Raw genomic sequence first — 19,084 nt, 5'->3', positions numbered from 1 at the left:
TTTAAATGCGTATATTTGAAAGCAGAGAAGCTGGCAATGTCAGTATTTTCAGTCGGGAAACGCTGGTGTTGGCTAGCTTGACTGCTCAACTTGATTCAGTGTCAAATCGAATCGTGCAGTTGGTACTAGCAGTCCTGATCTAGAATCCACCAATCACAATCAAGAATCAACAAGTGTGATTGCTTGCTTGACAAGTTTTGTTTTCTCGGCGCGTGGACTCTTGACTTTTTGGATTTTTCTACCAAGTACTTATTAAAATCGGACAAGTTTACGGGGGATTGAGATTTCACATTCTGATTTTGAAACTGTCTTTTCAGAGAACTTGCTTAGAGCCGTTCAGTTTTGTGTGGTGTCAAGAATTTTGAGTGTGGTGTTCTTCGTCCGTACTTTTAGGTTAGTTCAGAACTAGGATCTCAGAAAGTTTTCACATACTATATTTTCATAGTTTCTTCGCCTGCATCTTTCCTTGTTACACTTCTACCTCTAGTAAGTCCAAACACTGCTCATATCGGACTGTGAACTACATGAAAATTCAGGAAACTTATCTCTGCTTACCAGTTGCTTCATCCAGGAAGGTATGCAAGCATGCCATCAATTTTATCTGTGCACATTTAGGGCCCTCTCACAGCTGGTACCACCTGTTATTTACAGTTACATCACTTAACTAATTTATTTTATACATGTTAGGTGTATGATCATGTATTTTGAACTCTGTTTTCCCCTTCGTTGGTCACGAACTATTGAGTTAGGAACTGCTCTCTTACGGCTATAATGCAAGCAGGTAATCGTGGTTAATGCTTCTCAGTTAAAAGCCGTAGGGCCATGAGATATGTAAAACTCTCTTTTTTCATCATGAGTAACAGGTACATGTATAGTGAGAAGATGGATTGAAAGAGCTCACAGCTGCTGATCACAAGTTGTGCTTTACTCTTAATGAATAGCACATGGAATATTCGAAATGCACAACTAAGTATTCGTGCTCCAGATCACGAATGTGGTATCCTGCAAATCAGAAGAAAAATCTTAGCTTTTCTCCTGTCTCCAAATACCGCTGTTTATTAATGTAGGTATAATGCAAGCATCGTTAAATGTGGAAATCAAGTGGGCAACTTTTCGAACCCTTGAGTATAGGCACTTGCCATGCTACTGAGCTTATACGTGCGTAATTTCTTTTATTTTTACCCCTGGAAAAATCGGGGTATTGAGGTGTGATACGCTGAAGATTTATCCAATAGGCTGCGTAGGGGGTGCATGTCACCTTCTTTGCCTGAAAAAGAGAAGGGAGGAAGTGGAAGAAAAGAGGCAAGGAAGGGTTTGAGGAATGAAGAAGAAAGGGTGCTTTTATTTGGCAATTATTCGTGATTAAATCGATTCAAGCGGCATATTAGACACTTAAAATTTTGATACTTTCCTGGGAAGCCCTCAAGACTGTCTGCCTCCCTCCTCCCCCTGGTCAGAAGTGTCCGGATCAGCCTATGAAATACGCGTGACTTTTTGTAGTTTCACAAATCTGCTGGATCTATTGGAAACTTTTTGAATATTTATGGAAATTTCCATGTAAACGTTTCATGAATCAACACTGGTCAAAGCAGACACCAAGCATGTACTTGACTATCAGAGCGCGGAGTAGTCATGTGGTAGTGGTGTCACACGAAAATGAAGGGAAATCTTACAATTCACTTTTTGCCTGTTTCAAATTACCGACGGTTTTGAATCTAGGACCTATTTTGGTCAAACCAGGAAATGTGGAAATAAAGTGTGCAACTATTCGAACTCCGGAGTATGTATGTGGTATCACACGATCGTGAAGGAGAATCTTAGCTTTTCGTCTGTCTCAAGTTACTGTTGTTCATGAATACCGTGATTTTCGTGGAAAAATGCGTAATTAATTATAATTTTAGAAAAGTGCTGGAAAAATCGCGTTTTTCCTGCAACACGAAGATGGAAATCGCAAATAATTTCTCTTGTTTTTACGAAACCGCTGGATAAATTGCGTGTTTTTTTTTTCAAGTCCACGGAAATTCGCAAAAAAATGTTTTATGAATCAACACTGGTCGCAGCGGATACTCAGCCCGCAACCAGTGTTCTGCCTTCCCCGGGCGCCATGCGCCAAATGCGATTGTCGGCCCGACGATCTTTGAGAGGCTGATAGTCAACAATGTCATCGATGAGCCTTTTTGAGGGCTATACTTTGATCGTCTGTTGGTGAATTCATTACTTACCCTTTTCCATCTCCTTCCTTTGATGTGGATGGTCACCGTCAGTACCGCCGCTATGGCCTTGTTCGAAGAGAACTTTCGAACTTTTGCGAACAACTCTATTAATGTAAAATTCTTGTAACTTCGATGTGACTAGTCAAAATTTCACAACGGTAAATAGGAGAATTGCAAAAGTCATTGCAACGTAGGTGGTCTGCGTGTACCTTCGCGCGCGTGTGTGTATATATGCTCGTTCAGGAGGGCTTTTTTATTGAAATACTTCCTCGTTGCTGTATCGTGCATTTCAACCAAGTCTCCACCCCTCTTGTTTTCTCGATTTATTCTCACGCATAAAGTCACTGAAAGCACATACGTGGGTCAAAAGTAAAGGGTTCCTAACAAATTTTTTACATCTTGTGTCGTCTTTTTTTAAGATGCATTGATGGTGCCTGCCTGCTTGGTGACCTGCCGAAAAATCTAAATTATCCATCACACTCGTCTGTGTTTTCCGTTTTCAGCAGGGTTGCAAATTTTTCTGTTAGACGGGCGTAAGTCCAATAAATCATGACCCCTGGCTTTCGTTGATTACACAGGACGTTAGGGCTCATGAGTTTTTGGACCTACGCCTGTATAACAGTAACCGATTCATTCGTTCTCGAGGTCGCACAGTTACGACCAATTTGTCGAAGTGCCCCAAATTGTAAGACTTGAGTTTTTTTTTTCCTTTCTTTCTTTTGGACGGTTTTCCGATTTTGAACTCATGTGGAATAATGCGACTTTCGCATACATCCCAAAATTATCCATAAAGTCAACAAAATTCTGATCAGCACGTTGTGTTGACCTGGGTTGCAGAAACACAGTGCGTTGCAAAAAATTGCGGAGGCCTAGAACAATTTGCGCCCCTGTTTTTCAGTTTTCGCATTCAATTGACTTTAACAATGGGACAATGAGAAATCTGAGTCGGACCAAAGTATTATATTGAAGACTGTCCCTCATTTTATCAGCTACGCCCACCGCCCCCCATTGATTACCGAGAAAATTGTGGGAAAATAGTGTCTATTTCAATTATTCAATTTCCTACCCGTGGAAATAGTTGTATAATAAGGGCACAAGTCGTAAATGACAATTTGTTTAAATTTTAACTAACCCCAAAATACTGACATCAGTTCTTGTGAATTGTCTTGCTCCTTGTGACAAACTCGTATTTACTCTGCATTCTTTAATTTCTCCTCTGGGACGGGTAGGAACAATCGCTTCCCTTAATTTTACCAAAAGGGCTTTGAAAGGAAAGGCTCATTCTGGTAAAATTTTGTGGGCTCCATTGGTTTATTTGTGAAAAATCATGCAGAGCGCCTTCTTCAAGAGGGGCCTCCAATCCTCTCGGTGCCCCCCCCCCCCCTTATGATACTCGAAAACTATTTAGTCCACTCTTGTTTCTCTCAAGATTTATTTTTTTATTTCACCCATGAATTGATCAGGGTGTCTACAAATCCGGAATTTTCGGAAAGTACGGAAATAGTACTAATTTTTCAAGGGCAATCCGGAAGTACTGAAAAAGTGCGGGAATCCCTATGTAGGTCCGGAATTTTTACATTTTTCAGTCATTTTTGTCGCAATTTGAGCGAGAAGCTCAAATTTTTGAAATTTTTCGAATTCCTTTAATTGGAGGTATTGAAAAAGTACTGAATATTTAATTTTAAGGAAGCACTGAATTTCTCGGGAATGTACTGAAAAAGAAGTGTTAAAGTACTGATTTTTGGCCAACCTGTTTTAGTAGACACCCTGATTAATTGCCTTTAAATCTGTTGTGAAATTTTGCAACACCTCTGATTCACTCCCCTGCCGGAGTATACCTCTACATTAACTTTTCCTCAGGATTACAGTGTACAGAGTAAGAAAATGAAGGGACGCAACAATGAGATGTTATCGGAGAAGAGAAAAGGAAAATGCACGAATGTTGAAATGTCGATTATATATACATTAATTATTTTATCAATTGAATCATCAGCCTTGCGTTTTTTATTATTTACTTTTCATGCCTCCTTCCTGGACGTAGCCTTCGTTTGTTTTGTTTCGTCGTCGAGAGAATGGTAAGTGAATGCAACGCGGAATTTTCACAGGTGAAACTGCTTGTATTTACATTTATTAACAGCACCGAAGGCGCAGGTTTCGTGTTTTGAAAACGCTGAATTCTCGCAAGAAGATAATGTAATTTTCATGCCGACAGGAGGTTGCGAAGTTTTTCGCTGATAATATTTTGAAATGATGCATCCTGTGTTTCAAAGCAGATTTCCTGTTACTTTTGACACATGATAAACTCGCTGGGGTTATTTTTCTTTCATTCAATTTTTCGTAGCTCTCCTTTTTTGTAATGGTAGGTCGCGTTGTGGTGAACTTTGCTTTCTTAGTGTTAGGAAAACTCCTGAATACTCCGTGATTCCAAATCTTTAGACAACTTAACTGCATGAGGTAAAATAAAATTCAATCTGGGGAAAGGCTGCGCAACAATACAAAAGATAATTTTTTTAAAAAAAACCGGAACTTTTCGAAATTTATGACGATTTCATTTTCAACCGGACCAAAGATAGGCGAAAAAATGGGTCATCGATTCGCTGTTACTGCGAGGTCGAGACTCACAATAACGGCGAATCGAACAGTCCCGGTTTCGCAAAAACAGCGAATCGACAGATCATGTTTTCGCCTCGTTTTTATTTTTTCATTTTTTTCCGGTTGAAAATGAAATTGTTACTATTTTGAAACGTTCCGGGTTTTGTTAATCCTTTGTTGTTTTTTGCAGTCTTTTCCCGAAATTAAGTTGTTATTTTATCCTAGAGGAACTTCATTTCTAAATCTTAGTCCTTGTGAAGTAATTTTCCTCTAATGCACGAATATGCTGAGTAATGACCTCCCAACGCACACATACAGCCTGTCGTTAAGTTTCGCTGCCATTTTCTCCGTAAATTTTATTTACCACTGATAGTTCCGCATGTTTTAGTCGCCGGCCGCGGATTGAGAGCTATTTTTAGTCTACAGGGAAAGGGGCGCGCTAGTAATTAAAAAGTAGTACCACTTACGGTCGCTAAAATAATTTATGCATTTTGGTGACGTTGAGCGAATGTTGCTCAATGATGATTAACCTTCGAGAGACATTACGACGGACCGAGAAACAGTATAGGCTTTCCTCTGTTTAACCAGAGTCCTCGTCTTTCAAATTTGAAGACGAAGTAAAAATAAGAGAAAGCTAGAAGGAAAACAGAAATCAGAAGAAAACGAAGGAACATAAATTATTTTTCTTATTTTCTCAACCTCCTCTCCTTTCTCTTATTTGTCTTCGTCTGTTTTTATCTTTCTTTTTCTGAATCTGCCTTACCCTCTTATTCTTTTTTATTCTCTCCCTTTCTCCTCCTTCTCCCTTTCCTCTCCTTCTTTCTGTTTCCTCCTTCTCCCTTGCCTCTCCTTCATCTTCTGCTTCTCTTGCGCTCACTTAACTGACCTATATAGTCTCAGTTCTACGGCCTGATCGTGAGTCTGTCACCCTTGCTTATAGTGTTTAAGCTCTCGCAGATTTTTCGAAATTTTCCCATGGATTCTACCGTGTAAGTTATCACGTTTTCCTTCTCCCGGAATCACGTCATGTCAGCTCCTTCTTATCACGGATCTCTTGTGTCCTTCAACTGGAAAGCTGATGCAAATGTCCCGCTGTAACTGTGTGCCGTGTATGCTTGGTCAGTTCCTTACCAGTTTGGAGCGTCCAGGCAAATGGGGTATGATACATATGATACGTCGTGTCGGTGTTAAAAATTTTAACAAAAAAGTCGAAAGATAAGTCTGGAAAAATCCCGATACTAAATGAGAGTTGGAATTGGGTCGAATATTAGCATTAACTCGTCTAATACCCCTTAAATTTTCAAGGCGAAGCGAAGTACTCAAACGTAGGTAAATATTTAACGCAACGCCCGCACTTAAAACCAACGCTCAAAGTATTTCTAACTGCGCGCCTTCAAATGCTCACTACTTCAAGCAGTAATTTTACCGTATATCTCTCTCCTACAGTGTAAAGCACAATGCACAGGTGAGTATTAATTCCTATAGTTAACGGGTAATCATGCAGCGAATGACTCGACAAAGCCCTCTCAATCAGTCAGCATTTCAGCAAGAGAGAAACTTCTCCAGTGCCTAATCTGAGAACATCAAATTAAGTTTTGTTTATAGCATAGAGAATACGGATAAGCAATTAAGGGTCTCCAGGAAAAGAGAGACGCCTCGCAAGTTCGTGTAGGGCTTTTTGCGTGCAGTCGGGAGCATGATAAAAGAGTACACCAAGTTAACGAGCACACCTTTTAGAGCCTGATATTAAAAAGAACGCTAATAAGTCGCTGAATTAGTCGACATTTCGGAAGAGCCATTTCTTTTTCCCCCGACTCTCCGGTCCACCGTTGCGGTCCGATTGCAAAACGCGGTTATTGCATCACACCTCCGAATTATCAAACCTGTCCTCTTCGCTATCTGACCTCGTCGAAAATCAGGCTCCGCGCTCTTGCGCTGCGCGGCCCCTGGCCGGAGCTTAAAGTTTAATTGTTTTTTGTGCGTTCTCGCCTTTTTTCCCCCCTTTAACCCTAAAGGCGAACGAGTTTTATCCGAAGAGAAACTGTGATTGCGGATTTTTAATCAGCGATCATGATCGCGTTATTCCGTCTGTGAGAACTCCAGTTCGACTTGTAGCTGGAGATTTTAGCAGGAACAAAGAGGGACTCCTCTTAAGAGAATTTTTAAAAGTCGGCGTTAACTTAACTGAGATGAAAACTTATTGAACATAAGTTTTTTAGATTGTTTAAAAATAACGTTTAAAGAGACGTAGACTTTTTGAAACTATTCCAAGGAGTCCATAAAAAATGTGCAATCTCGCGATCCGGTGATCGCGGAAAATTGAGAAAATGCACAAGAAAGATGACCTTTGTTTCATTTTTTTTCTTTCTTTCATCACTCTAAAGAAGTAGAGTATAATCGTCTTGGGAAATATTTGCCTTGAAATCGGGCTTTTTTCTTCAGGATTTTAGTTTGGAGATTAATTGATAATCTGACTGGAAGGCAAAACTCGGAATCGCAAGGGACGATTGGTGTTCAGGGTGGCATCGCGCCATTAAGTGTAGTATTCAAGGGCCAAAAACGCCTTCAATCCCGTTTGATACCGTGCAACACACCAGAGTTTAAATATTTGTATCAAAGAATCTAACCCAACGTCAAGGGTATAATTTAGCGTCGCGTTGCTGTGGCGTTCCGTCATCGCGTGTAGTACACCACGCGGTTAAAAACGCCTTCAATCGAGCTTGATACTGTGCAACACACTGGAGTTTAAATATTTGTATCAAATAATCTAACCCAACGTCAAGGGCATAATTTGGCGTCGCGCCGTCGCGTCGCACGCTGAGGCGTTCCGTGATCGCGTGTAGTACATCACGCGGTTAAAAACGCCTTCAATCGAGCTTGATACCATGCAATACAACGGAGTTTAAATATTTGTATCAAAGAATCTAACCCAACGTCAAGGGTATAATTTAGCGTCGCGCCTTCGCGTCGCTGTGGCGTTCCGTCATCGCGTGTAGTACATCACGCGGTTGAAAATGCCTTCAATCGAGCTTGATACTGTGCAACACACCGGAGTTTAAATATTTGTATCCAAGAATCTAAGCCAACGTCAAGGGTATAATTTAGCGTCGCGTCGCTGTGGCGTTCCGTCATCGCGGTTTTTTTTTTTTTTTTTTTTTTTTTTTGCACAAAAAAAATAAATAACATTTGTACAGAAAATGCATTTAGACATATAAAATGTCTTTAAAATGTTTATTTTTTGTTTAGCTTAAATTATCCTAGCTATTAAATAAGATTTAACATAATGTATACTACCTAAAAAATAACTGGAGTAAAAATAAAACATATTTATTATATAATAAATATGTCTTTACATTTTAACTGAATTACGACGGGCCGACCCGTCAAAAAATCAAGTGTCTCCTGACAAGTCCATAGAGCAATAGGAGGTGCTCAAATATTTTATTTATTGTGGGAAAAATATTGAAAAACCCTGGATTCCTAGTTCGTGAGTTTTTCTGCGTTTTAATCTCCTTATGCAATCATCCTTGTCCAGCAGCGCAAGCGCTTCTGGGTTCGGATGATTGTGCAGTCGGTTTTCGTATGAGGTATATATTTGTGTAATGTAGTCCTCTACAGTCAATGTCGAGATCCGCTCTTATATCCGCATTTCTCTCAAACCATTGTGCTTTAGCAATATTTCTGAGGATTTTCATTTGGATTATTTCTATCTGGTTGAGATTGGTTTTGGCTGCGCAACCCAACAATTGGCAGCCATAACTCCATATGGGTCTCAACATTGACTTGTAGAGTAAGAGTTTTAGCTTGAGGCCTAACTTAGATGTTCTGCCTTGTAGCCAATACATGTTTCAAAATTTTAAGATAATGTGAGCTACCTTTTTTTATATGGTCTTTCCACCTGAGCTCGGAATCCAGGTGAAGGCCTAAATATCTTGAAACTTTTTCTCTGGGAATTTGATTATTTCCCAAATGAAGAGGACGATGATGAAATTTTCTGTTTGTGAAGACCACTTCAACCGATTTTTTGGCATTAAGTTTAATTTTATCATTGGTTGTCCAGTTATTTATTTTATCTAGATGGATTTGACCATTTTGACGAGCCTCCCTATGACTCTTTCGTCATCGCGTGTAGTACGTCACGCGGTTAAAAACGCCTTCAATTGAGCTTGATACTGTGCAACACACCGGAGTTTAAATATTTGTATCAAAGAATCTAACCCAATGTCAAGGGTATAATTAAGCGTCGCGTCGCTGTGGCGTTCCGTGTTCACGTGTAGTACATCACGCGGTTAAAAACGCCTTCAATCGAGCTTGATACGGTGCCACACACCGGAGTTTAAATATTTGTATCAAAGAATCTTGCCTAAAGCGTCGTGCCGTCGCTGTGGCGTTCCGTCATTGCATGTTGCACATCACGCCGTTAAAAACGCCTTCAATCGAGCTTGATACCATGCAATACACCGGAGTTGAAATAATTGTATCCAAGAATCAAACCTAACGTCAAGTGTAAGCTTCTTGGCGATCGCTTTGATGAGGAACCTAAAGCAACAGGTTGTAAAATTGTAGGAGTCTAGGCTATTTTCAAGGGCTACTAAAGTAATCCTACTCAATTTATCAAGATATAATTCCTTTTTTTTCTTCTTCTTCTTTTTCTTTTTTATTAGTTACAAGTGACCTTTCATAATGAAAATATACACTTTGTTTCTAACTGAAATAAAGAGAAAATACAAACAACAGAGCAGTTTGTAACTTATGTACATATTATATATAATGAATTAAAATTAATGGTTTAGACCGAGGGGCTGGCCAGTTCCCACGGCTTCACCCTTTGGAGATATAATTTCCTAACCTTTTTTTTTATCCAGATTTTTGACTTATGTGTTGTTAAGTTGTTTGACCACAATATGTTATTTGACCAAATCCTAGTTCCAATTTAAAAAAAAAAAACAAAAACAAAAAAAACAAAAAAAAACAAACTTTGTTATCTTAGTTTGAGAAATCTTAAAATCCCAAGGGAAAAAATTTTGAATCCTGAAAACAGAAATACTGTTCTAGGCATTTAATGGACCCTTGAGTCAACGATCGCATTAAATTCCATTGATCTAAAAGAAAAGCGATTTTTTATAAAATTCCATTCGATGAAAGTCATTCGTGTTATGAGTTGGACTTAATGCTCCTTGACTCGGAAATGTTGGTGTATTGAAGGCCTCGGTTACTGGCTCTATTCGGCTCACCAGGAGTGAGGTTGATAGAGCCGATTAAACCTGCGTTTTGTACTCGGAGCTGACCGCATTAAATGAAAATCGAGGGGTTCATTTTCATTGCTCACAGAGCAAGCAAATGAGACTCGGTTCACAGGTCGTGTTCTTGTGGTTTTCGCTCTCAAAATCGCTGAACTCCTGCTTGCATCTACGTAGACCTCCTATCGCACAGTGGCTGGATATCATTAATCCAAAGACCTGATAAACGTGAAACCTGAATAAGAAACATTTGGAAAAAACCATTCCATAAGTCAGGAGAGTAGGTAGGATTCACATCTTGGAGTGTCTCATGGTCTGACTGTAGGATCCTAACTTTTTAATTTAATTTTATTTCTTTTCTCTAATTCGTCGCTCCTCTGGCGTAAAAGCGTATCTCGATTTCCGCTTGACCCCCGGAATGCATGGACATATTTGTAAAACAGGGCTCATGTGGGAATCGAGTTACGCCCTTATGTCAGAGTAGCGACAAACCGATCAAAGAGCTGTGTAGCCGAAAAACTTTTCAAGTTAACAATTTCTGTATTTATATACCGATGAAGGATGGAAGGGAGCCAATGAAATTGAAAAATGCCAAGAATAGGTCGGTTTTTTTTATGGCAGGTCCGAAAGTCAGAAACTTGGTCTGGAAGTTCTAGAAGGAAATCGATAAACCTTCGTATGAGTGACTCGTTGGTAATGTAGTGGACTTTTCGAAGAGAAATGTTAGACGAATGCTGCCTTGCTTAGGAAGAACGCCGTATGAACATTCGTGAGTTGCCAAATTTCTATTGATAAAACAACTATTTTTGACAGCATTCATGCACATTATTCTTTGAAATTTTCAGATATTTTAGATTAAATTGCGTACAAACTTGCCTGAAAATTTTGGCGGAAAATATTCACAAGTTTTCCAGGAAATTCAGTTTTTACCGAAGGAAATTTAGCAACTTCTGGAGGCTCATACGGCGTTATTCCTTAGCACTGCAGAGTGCTAGTCGGTATAAGATTCAAGAAAATCGATGAAAAGCAGAATAAGCATCACGGAATCGGACGGTCCAAGTTGAAATCGTGATTCCAAAAGGACTCATTTCAGCGAGGCCTTCCTTTTACCCTCATCATCTTGGAATACTCAAAAATACGTTGTTCACGCCACTAAGTGTATGTCCGAGGCTAGATCCCAGGAAGAGTCCGGAAAAGTGTTCGAAACTCACCTTTGAGTTTCAGGAGCCATGTGGCCCATCAAGCTCGATTTTTAGGGGGCGTTGAAGATTTTTTAGAGGCCAAATTGACTTATTGCCCATATAAGTCACGGCGCATTTCGTGAAAAGTTAAACGCAAAATGTTCTAGTTACAGAACTATCAGCTGTAACTTTGGGAGTAGAAAAGCTCCTTAAAGAACTAAACAGAAAAATAAGGATTTTTTTTTGGGGGGGGGGGGGTGGTTCTAGGGGCCACGTTGGCGCACAGCCTTCATTTTCTAGGGGCCACGTTGGCGTACAGCCTTCATTTTTCAGGCGCCATGACCGATTTCTTAGGCGCATTTGGCGCGTTGCGTTGGCGCCTGTGAATTTCGAACACTGGTCCGGGAATTTGAAAATTTTGGAGTCCGAGAGAAACCTTAAAAAAATGAGTGGAAAGCCGCCGAAAGTCAAAGATTATGAAAATGAAGAAATAATTTTATTATTTTCTGCATCCGCACTTGGGAGACGTAATCCACGTTTGGGGCTTAATCGTCGCATTTGGCGGCGTGACGTGGGACAATCTCATCTGACATTGACGCACTCGGTCACGTGACGACGACCGACGCCGCGGACTTTTCTTCCCGCGGGTCGGGAGCGGAGTCGTAATCTGCCGTCCTAAGGAATAACGCCGTATGAACATTCCAGAGTTGCCGATTTTCCCTAGTTAAAATCTTCATTTTTTAGGAAAGTTATGAATATTTTTCCTTGAAATCTTCAGGAACTTTAGGTGAAATTGGGAGCAAAAGCATGTGAAAAATTGGAAAGAAAATATTCGTAAGTTTATCCGGAAATTCGTATTTTATCGTAGGAAATTTGGCAACGCCCAGAGGTTCATGCGGCGTTTTTCCTTAGGACGGCAGTAATCCCGGTGGCCCGATTCTGTCTGTGGTTCACCGCGAGGCGCCGGCCCGGGTGCAGGTGCAGCGCCGGGCCGGAGAGGGATCGGGATTTTATTTCCAAAGCTCGAAACTTGCGCCGAGGCACGAAAGATGCTTCCAAGAGGAACCAGGAAACCATTCCAACCGGTCCCTGGTTGCCGGACCGCGTTCAGGTCAATCGTGGTCCCAGGATCAGGGAGAAGAAAAGTTCGTTTCACATAGAACACCGAAGTTTTAACACCAGTGGCGTGGCGTGAATTGCGATATATCGATCGTTATGCCATTTAAACCTATGGTAAAGAATCGATTATTAAGGTGTTCGCTGCGAACACCCTGTTTATCGATCCTTTTCCATAGGTTTAACAGGCATAACCATCGATATATCGCAATTCACGCCACGCCACTGTTTAACACGGCTGTCACAGTCAGGAAAAGCCGGAAAATTCCGGGAATATTAAAAAACCAGGGAAATTCTGGAAATGTCAAGGGAAAATGACAAAAATGTCAGGAACGAATTGACAAGCACCTTTATTTGTTTTCTAGAATGGGCTTGACGTTTCGAACAACAGATTTTGCTCGAAAACTATTTCTAATTGTGTATTTTTGCCCATCTGGTATATTTTCAATTGTCAGGGAATTTTGCTGAAATATGTCAGAGAAATCAGGGAAACTTCAGGGAATTTCATTTTCTAGATTTGGTGGCAATCCTGTTTTCAGTCACGAAACCGAATTTTGGTTCCGCTAACCGAATAACTTTGTTACTCGAAGCGAATAACTTTGGTGTTCCAAATGAATCATAACTCAGTCCCTATAATAGAAGTTTTGTTGTCGAACCAGAAAAAAGTATCTTGGATTCTGAATTCAGGCTCTTATAAAATTAGGCAAGAAAAAATACTCCTAATTCAATCGGATTTTTGCTTGAATCAAAATGAAATCCGCTTAAATTAAGAGGATTTAAGAGCTCTCGATTCGAGCAAAAAGCCGATTGAATCAACAGTATTTTTTTAAGAGTCTAGACTTCGGATCCAAGAGACTTTTTTCTAGTCCAGTGTATTCGTCTGTATCAACCGGAAATGATGTCACCCGTTTCCGGCTATATTCAACTGCCCACTCTGATACAGTTTATTTTGGGGACACCTCTCGATGGTTAAAGTGCGAAACCACGTATCTCCATTGCGGTGTCCCAAAATCTCTGCTCCTATTTTGGTTTTTCAAAGAGAAAAAATTAAACTAAAATATTTTGCTAACAGAGAGAAAAAATCATAAATTTTTCAAGAAAATATGTCAACTAATTTCTGAATGAAAAAATAAAGTATGACAGGTAGTCTGCCACGTCGTAAACGGAGATAGGTACGTGGTCTCCCACTTTGGACATCGCTCTGCCGTGTTACCAAAAAGAGCAGAAAGTAGTGCAAGTATGAAGTTTAGAGAAAATTGACCCACTAATAATCGAATCCCCATCGATCTTATCTTCACAAGGGGGTGGTGAAGGGACTTTTCACGCCAGGGTGTCTACGAGTCCGGAATTTTCCGAAAGTCCGGAAATAGCACTGATTTTTCAAGGGCGGACCGGAAGTACTGAATAAGTGCTGAAATTCCACAAGACGGTCCGGAATTTTTCCCATTTTTTTGTCATTTTTGTCGGAAATTGAGCAGGAAATTCGAATTTTTGAAAATTTCCGAATTTCGTCAAATCGAGGTACTGAAAAAGTACTGAATTTTTCTGTTAAGGAGGTACTGAAATAATTGGGAATGGCCTGAAAAAGTACTGCACAAGTACTAATTTTTGGCCAGCCTGTTTGGCTCGCCTCCAAGGAACTTTGGACCTTGATTTTGACCCAGGTTGTTTTGTTTTTCGGTGTGAATCGGCAACACCGCGAGGTTGTTGGTCGTTGAGTGTCGGCTTCCATCAAAGAGGACGAGCCGCATGCCGTTGTCGACTGCAGCTACAAAGTAATTGCGCGAGTGCAACCTGTGCCTTGGATTAGTCCGTGCTCTCGTAGATCAAATCCCAGGATATGACTGTTTTAGGTTTCAGCCATCCGCCGGGTCTCCTCGCTTTTCGAGGAAAGTGCTCCGGAGGGTGGATGGGCCTTGTAGAAACTTGAATCGCTCAAGCACTCGCTTTAAGTTTAAAGTTCGGGAATTTTCCACCCAAAGATAAAGCCCCTACTTTTTACAGACCCAGTCACAATTAAGAAGCAACAAAATTCTCTCGCGTATCCACAACAATGAAAAAGAGCTTAATCTCTTCCACTAATCCAGAGATTTTAAGCGGAGTAGAAAAGTTGGTAGGGCGAAACGCGTGATACCATTATTTCGACTTCCAAGCAGGTAAAATTGCGTACTGACAAAATGAAGGAGAGCGTGAGCTCTTTTCGGCTGACTCGAAGACTTTAACGCACGAGTAGAAAAGTGGGATGGAGCAAAACGCGTGATGCAACTATTTCGACTTCTAAGTAGGTATAATTCCATCTCCACGAAATGAAGGAGAACGTGAACTCTTCTTGGCCGACTTAGAGACTTGAACGCATGGATAAGAAAGTTGGATGAGGCGAAACGCGCGATACAACTATTTCGACTTCCAAGTAGGTAAAATTGTATCTCGACGAAATGAAGGAGACCGTGATCTCCGTTGACTTGGAGACTCCAACGCACGAGTAGATAAGTTTGATGGGTCGAAATACGTGATGCAAATATTTTGACTCTGAAAAAGCTGAAATTACATAATATTCGCAAAATGAAGTATAGAAAATTATGTCAATATCAACCCAAGTATTTGGTTCATCAAACTCATCTTTCACTTCGTATAGATAACCGAACGTTCGTTTCAGATAATCAAAATTATGACATTATGAACTGATGAAAGAGGCTCGGTTACTAGAACCGAAAGTCCGGTTACACGAATAAAAAGATCGGTTTTATTCTCACGAGGAAACGCTCAACTTGCTGATTTTTACGAAATCCTATGACAAATGTCGATATTTTTAAGAATTAATGTGATCGCACTGCTTCTTACAAAACTACACTGAAAAAAAAGTAGCATGGATCAAGCATGATAATTCTTGAATTTGCCGCCAAGAATTTTCTTTATCTTGCTTGAAGCTGACTTTTTCTTGATTCAAGAAAAAAAATGCTTGGGTTAAGCAAAAAAGTAGCTTATATTAACCAGCAAAATTCTTGATTTAAGAAGAAATACTTCTTGGCGGCAAAAAGATTCTTTTTTTTCCAGTGAGTGCGAATGCGTCGAATTTTTGAAAAATTTAATGCGGAAGCGTAGAATTTCTAGAAAATGAATGCGACTGCGAACGCGCTATTTTGTGGTGATAATAACTGAGAACGCACGATGTCATAGCGCGGAGGCCAAATCCCTGGTTGCTCGAAACTGCGGAGGCGGATGAACTTTTTGCATCCCTGCTAAAAAAAAAAAAACACACCGACAGAAGGAAATTAATATAAAAAAATATTGTTCAACCTCTAAAATTCTCAAAGTATGCCCCACAATCTTGTGCCCGTGGTTGAAAAATATAACGTTTAAAGAGACGTGGACTTTTTGAAACTATTCCAAGGGGTGCATAAAAAATGTGCGATCTCGCGATCCGGTGATCGCGGAAAAATTGAGAAAATGCACAAAAAAGATGACCTTTGTTTCATTTATTTTTCTTTTTTCATCACTCTAAAGAAGTAGAGCATAATCGTCTTGGGAAATATTTGTCTTGAGATCGGACTTTTTTCTTCAGAATTTTAGTCTGGAGATTAATTGATAATCTGACTGGAAGGCAAAACTCGGAATCGCAAGGGACGATTGGTGTTCAGGGTGGCGTCGCGCCATTAAGTGTAGTATTCAAGGGCAAAAAACGCCTTCAATCCCGTTTGATATCGTGCAACACACCGGAGTTGAAATATTTGTATCAAACAATCGAGCCCAACGTCTAATGCGAGCCTTTATTTAGCATCGCGTTGTTGCCGTGGCGTTGCGTCATCGCGTGTAGTACATCACGCGGTTATAAACGCCTTCAATTACGCTTGATACTGTGCAACACACCGGAGTTTAAATATTTGTATCAAAGAATCTAACCTAACGTCAAGGGTATAATTTAGCGTCGCGCCGTCCCGTCGCTGTGGCGTTCCGTCATTGCATGTTGTGCATCACGCCGTTAAAAACGCCTTCAAACGAGCTTGATACTGTGCAACACACCGGAGTTTAAATAGTTGTATCCAAGAGAATCAAACCTAACGTCAAGTGAGAACGTTTAAGAATTAGTCCGATCGCACTGCCTCTTACAAAACTAGTGCGAATGCGTCGAATTTTTGAATAATTTAATGCAGAAGCGTGGAATTTCTTGAAAATGAATGCGACCGCGTTTAATTTTCAGAAAATGACTGCGAACGCGCTATTTTTTTGGTGATAATTACTGAGAACGCGCGATATCACAGCGCGGAGGCCAAATCCCCGGTTGCTCGAAACTGCGGAGGCGGAAGAACTTTTTGCATCCCTGCTAAAAAAAAACACCGATGGAAGGCAAGGCAATTAATATATAACAATATTTTTCAACCTCTAAAATTCTCAGAGTATGCCCCACAATCTTGTGCCCGTGGTTGACAACAATATGGAGTCCTTGAAAATCGCCCCGACGAGGTATTTTTCTCGGGGGATTCTCAGGAAATCTATTTCGGCTTAAAGCGCCTTCAGTTTCGTATGATACCTCACGCTTCGCCCCGGAGTTAGTTTAGTTGCCTCGTTCAATGGAACCTAACTCCTCGTTACGCATGACAGTGCTTCCCTCATCGACGTGTACAAGATCAAGTTTTACTACCCGTCATATTAAGATGTGTTTTAATCGTCACCCATTTTGTAAAATTACGTCCTGCAGATTTTTTTTTTAGAAATCTATTTTTACTTGCTTCTTTTTATGAAGATTTTAAAAAATTTCTCATACTCAAGAAACAACCGTGATTAATTATTACATTATCATTTCTGTTTCAGATTAGGCATGCATGGTGTCCCTCCATCTGTGATTTCTCGTTTGATTTCCGCAGGTAAGCTTGACTCTCACTATATTTTCAATGGTGCTGAAGTTCGAGGATTTTTCGGTTTTTCCCCATGGCTTAAAGGTAGTACTCAATCGTGTAATCAGTACAGCTGAAATTACATGCAGCAATATTTAATTTTGCTCATCCGCGAGGGTCTGTTGCTCCTTTCTAGATTTCCTATTCCATCGCCCGCAAGCGATTTTTATCACCCAGCGTAAAAAAGAATTCTGCAGATCATTTTTCAGAGGATTGCTCCGAGGGTACTTTTGAAAGAGCAAAAAATAAGTAGTTAAAATTTTCGAGACAGCCTTGAAATTATTTCTGTCTCCCGTTTAAAATGAAAGTGCCATAGGAGGGTATGTTCGATTGAAGGAATGTTCTTTCTGTCCGTACCTTATCCATGTAACGAGGGCTTAAAGGAATTCCCGAAGTGTAGCGAGGGAACCCAGGCTGTGGAATAACCACCCACATTCCGCGCGGCGCCGACAGCTCGTTGGGGAAATTTTGGAGAAGGAATCCGCTCAGAATTTTTGGCAACCAGCGAATGTACGTAGAAACTGATGTAAACGTTTAATTCAGCGACAAGCCCCATCATTTTCCTTCTTTTCTCTTTGAAAACGAGGGTGTAAATCTTTTCTGTGGAAATCGAAGAATCGTGTCAAATATTCGGCTCAGTTCAAAGCTTCCTAGGATTGTGAATCTGTAATTTTATGAATATCAGGCCCCTAAGATTTAAGGTAGGCGCCGTTATGAATCGATCATCGTTTTTTTACTCATTGCGCAATTTAAATTAACATTAAATAGTCAATTGTTTCGTGTATCATTCAAAAGTTTTGAGCTTCCTCCTTTAATTTTACTTAAACTTTTAAATTCTCAAAAACTTGGAACTCTCCAGCAGTATTTCCTTAAAACTTGTGCGGAAGTAATTTTCCACGCATCTTCTTCCATTTTTTTCTCTTTTTCTTGTCTTTTCCCTCTCTTTTTTTCCTTTCTTTTAACGGTGTCTGTAGGTCTGGAAAATCTGAAAAAAAAAACATGTATAAATGTGATGGTTGCTGAATCAGGAAAAAAGCTGTTAATTGTAACTTTGGACCACACTGGAAAAAAAAAACACATTGGATCTAGAGTCCAGACTCTTGAAAACATTGACAAGTAAAAATACTCCTGATTCAATCGGATTTTCGCTTGAATCAAAACGAAATCCGCTTAAATTAAGAGGCATGGTTCTTGATTTAAGCTAGATTCTGATTGAATCAAGAGTACTTTTTCTTGTCGATGTTTTTAAGAGTCTGGACTCAAGATCCAATGTGTTTTTTTTTTTCCAGTGCACCTGTGCCTAGATGATTTTGTCTCTAAATCACCCAGTTTTATTTCCCTCGCTAACGTCGGAAAATATAAGGTAAAACGCATGGAAAACTCAAGGTATGGGGATTTATGAACGAACCAGGAGCCCTGGCTCAGCACCACGGGCGCACCGCACAGACCTCGCGTGAGGGACACATTGTCCCCAAAGTCCAAAACCGTAAGGTGTCATCCGGTTTTTTACTACGACATTCACAAGGGCTCAGGTGAGGTCCGCCGGAGCCCATAGCTCAGGTGTTTCGGGAGGAGAGGGCGCGAAGGCCGCGGGGAGCTGAAGGAAGAAGGAATCTAGGAAAGAGAGGGGGCCAGGCCGGGGGGTCGGGGCACCGGCGAGTGACCGCGAGAGTGGCGCGGCCCGACGGCGAAGCGCGGAACGACCCGGCGAGGCTCCGAGTAGGACAAAGATAATTGTGAGTAGAATAACTCGAAGTAGTGTACTGGTTTTACCTGTTCTGGAGGGAGTCGGCCCTACTCCCGTGCTGAATCAGCGTATGTGCGTAGGGATACCTCTGGGAGATAGACGC

General features: G+C 40.6%; 1 protein-coding gene across 4 annotated transcripts in view; it reads left to right on the top strand.

Moving 5' to 3' along the window:
- Positions 1-174: 174 nt before the first annotated feature.
- Positions 175-19,084, top strand: part of fus (epithelial splicing regulatory protein fusilli) — a 220,160-nt gene continuing 201,250 nt past the window's right edge. Inside the window, exons 1-2 of one of the 4 annotated variants that reach the window (XM_019054503.2) lie at positions 175-393; positions 17,152-17,204. The gene's annotated coding sequence lies outside the window, so the exon portion shown is untranslated. Of the gene's footprint in view, positions 576-17,151; positions 17,205-19,084 lie in introns of all 4 variants that reach the window. The other 3 variants (XM_019054502.2, XM_019054500.2, XM_072300752.1) reach the window with 3 other exon arrangements.

The sequence above is a fragment of the Bemisia tabaci genome, chromosome 5 (assembly GCF_918797505.1).
Source record: "Bemisia tabaci chromosome 5, PGI_BMITA_v3".
In the NCBI taxonomy this organism is placed as follows: Eukaryota; Metazoa; Arthropoda; class Insecta; order Hemiptera; family Aleyrodidae; genus Bemisia; species Bemisia tabaci.
The sequence above is the reverse complement of the archived record's forward strand: the minus strand, read 5'-3'. Positions and strand labels throughout refer to the sequence as shown.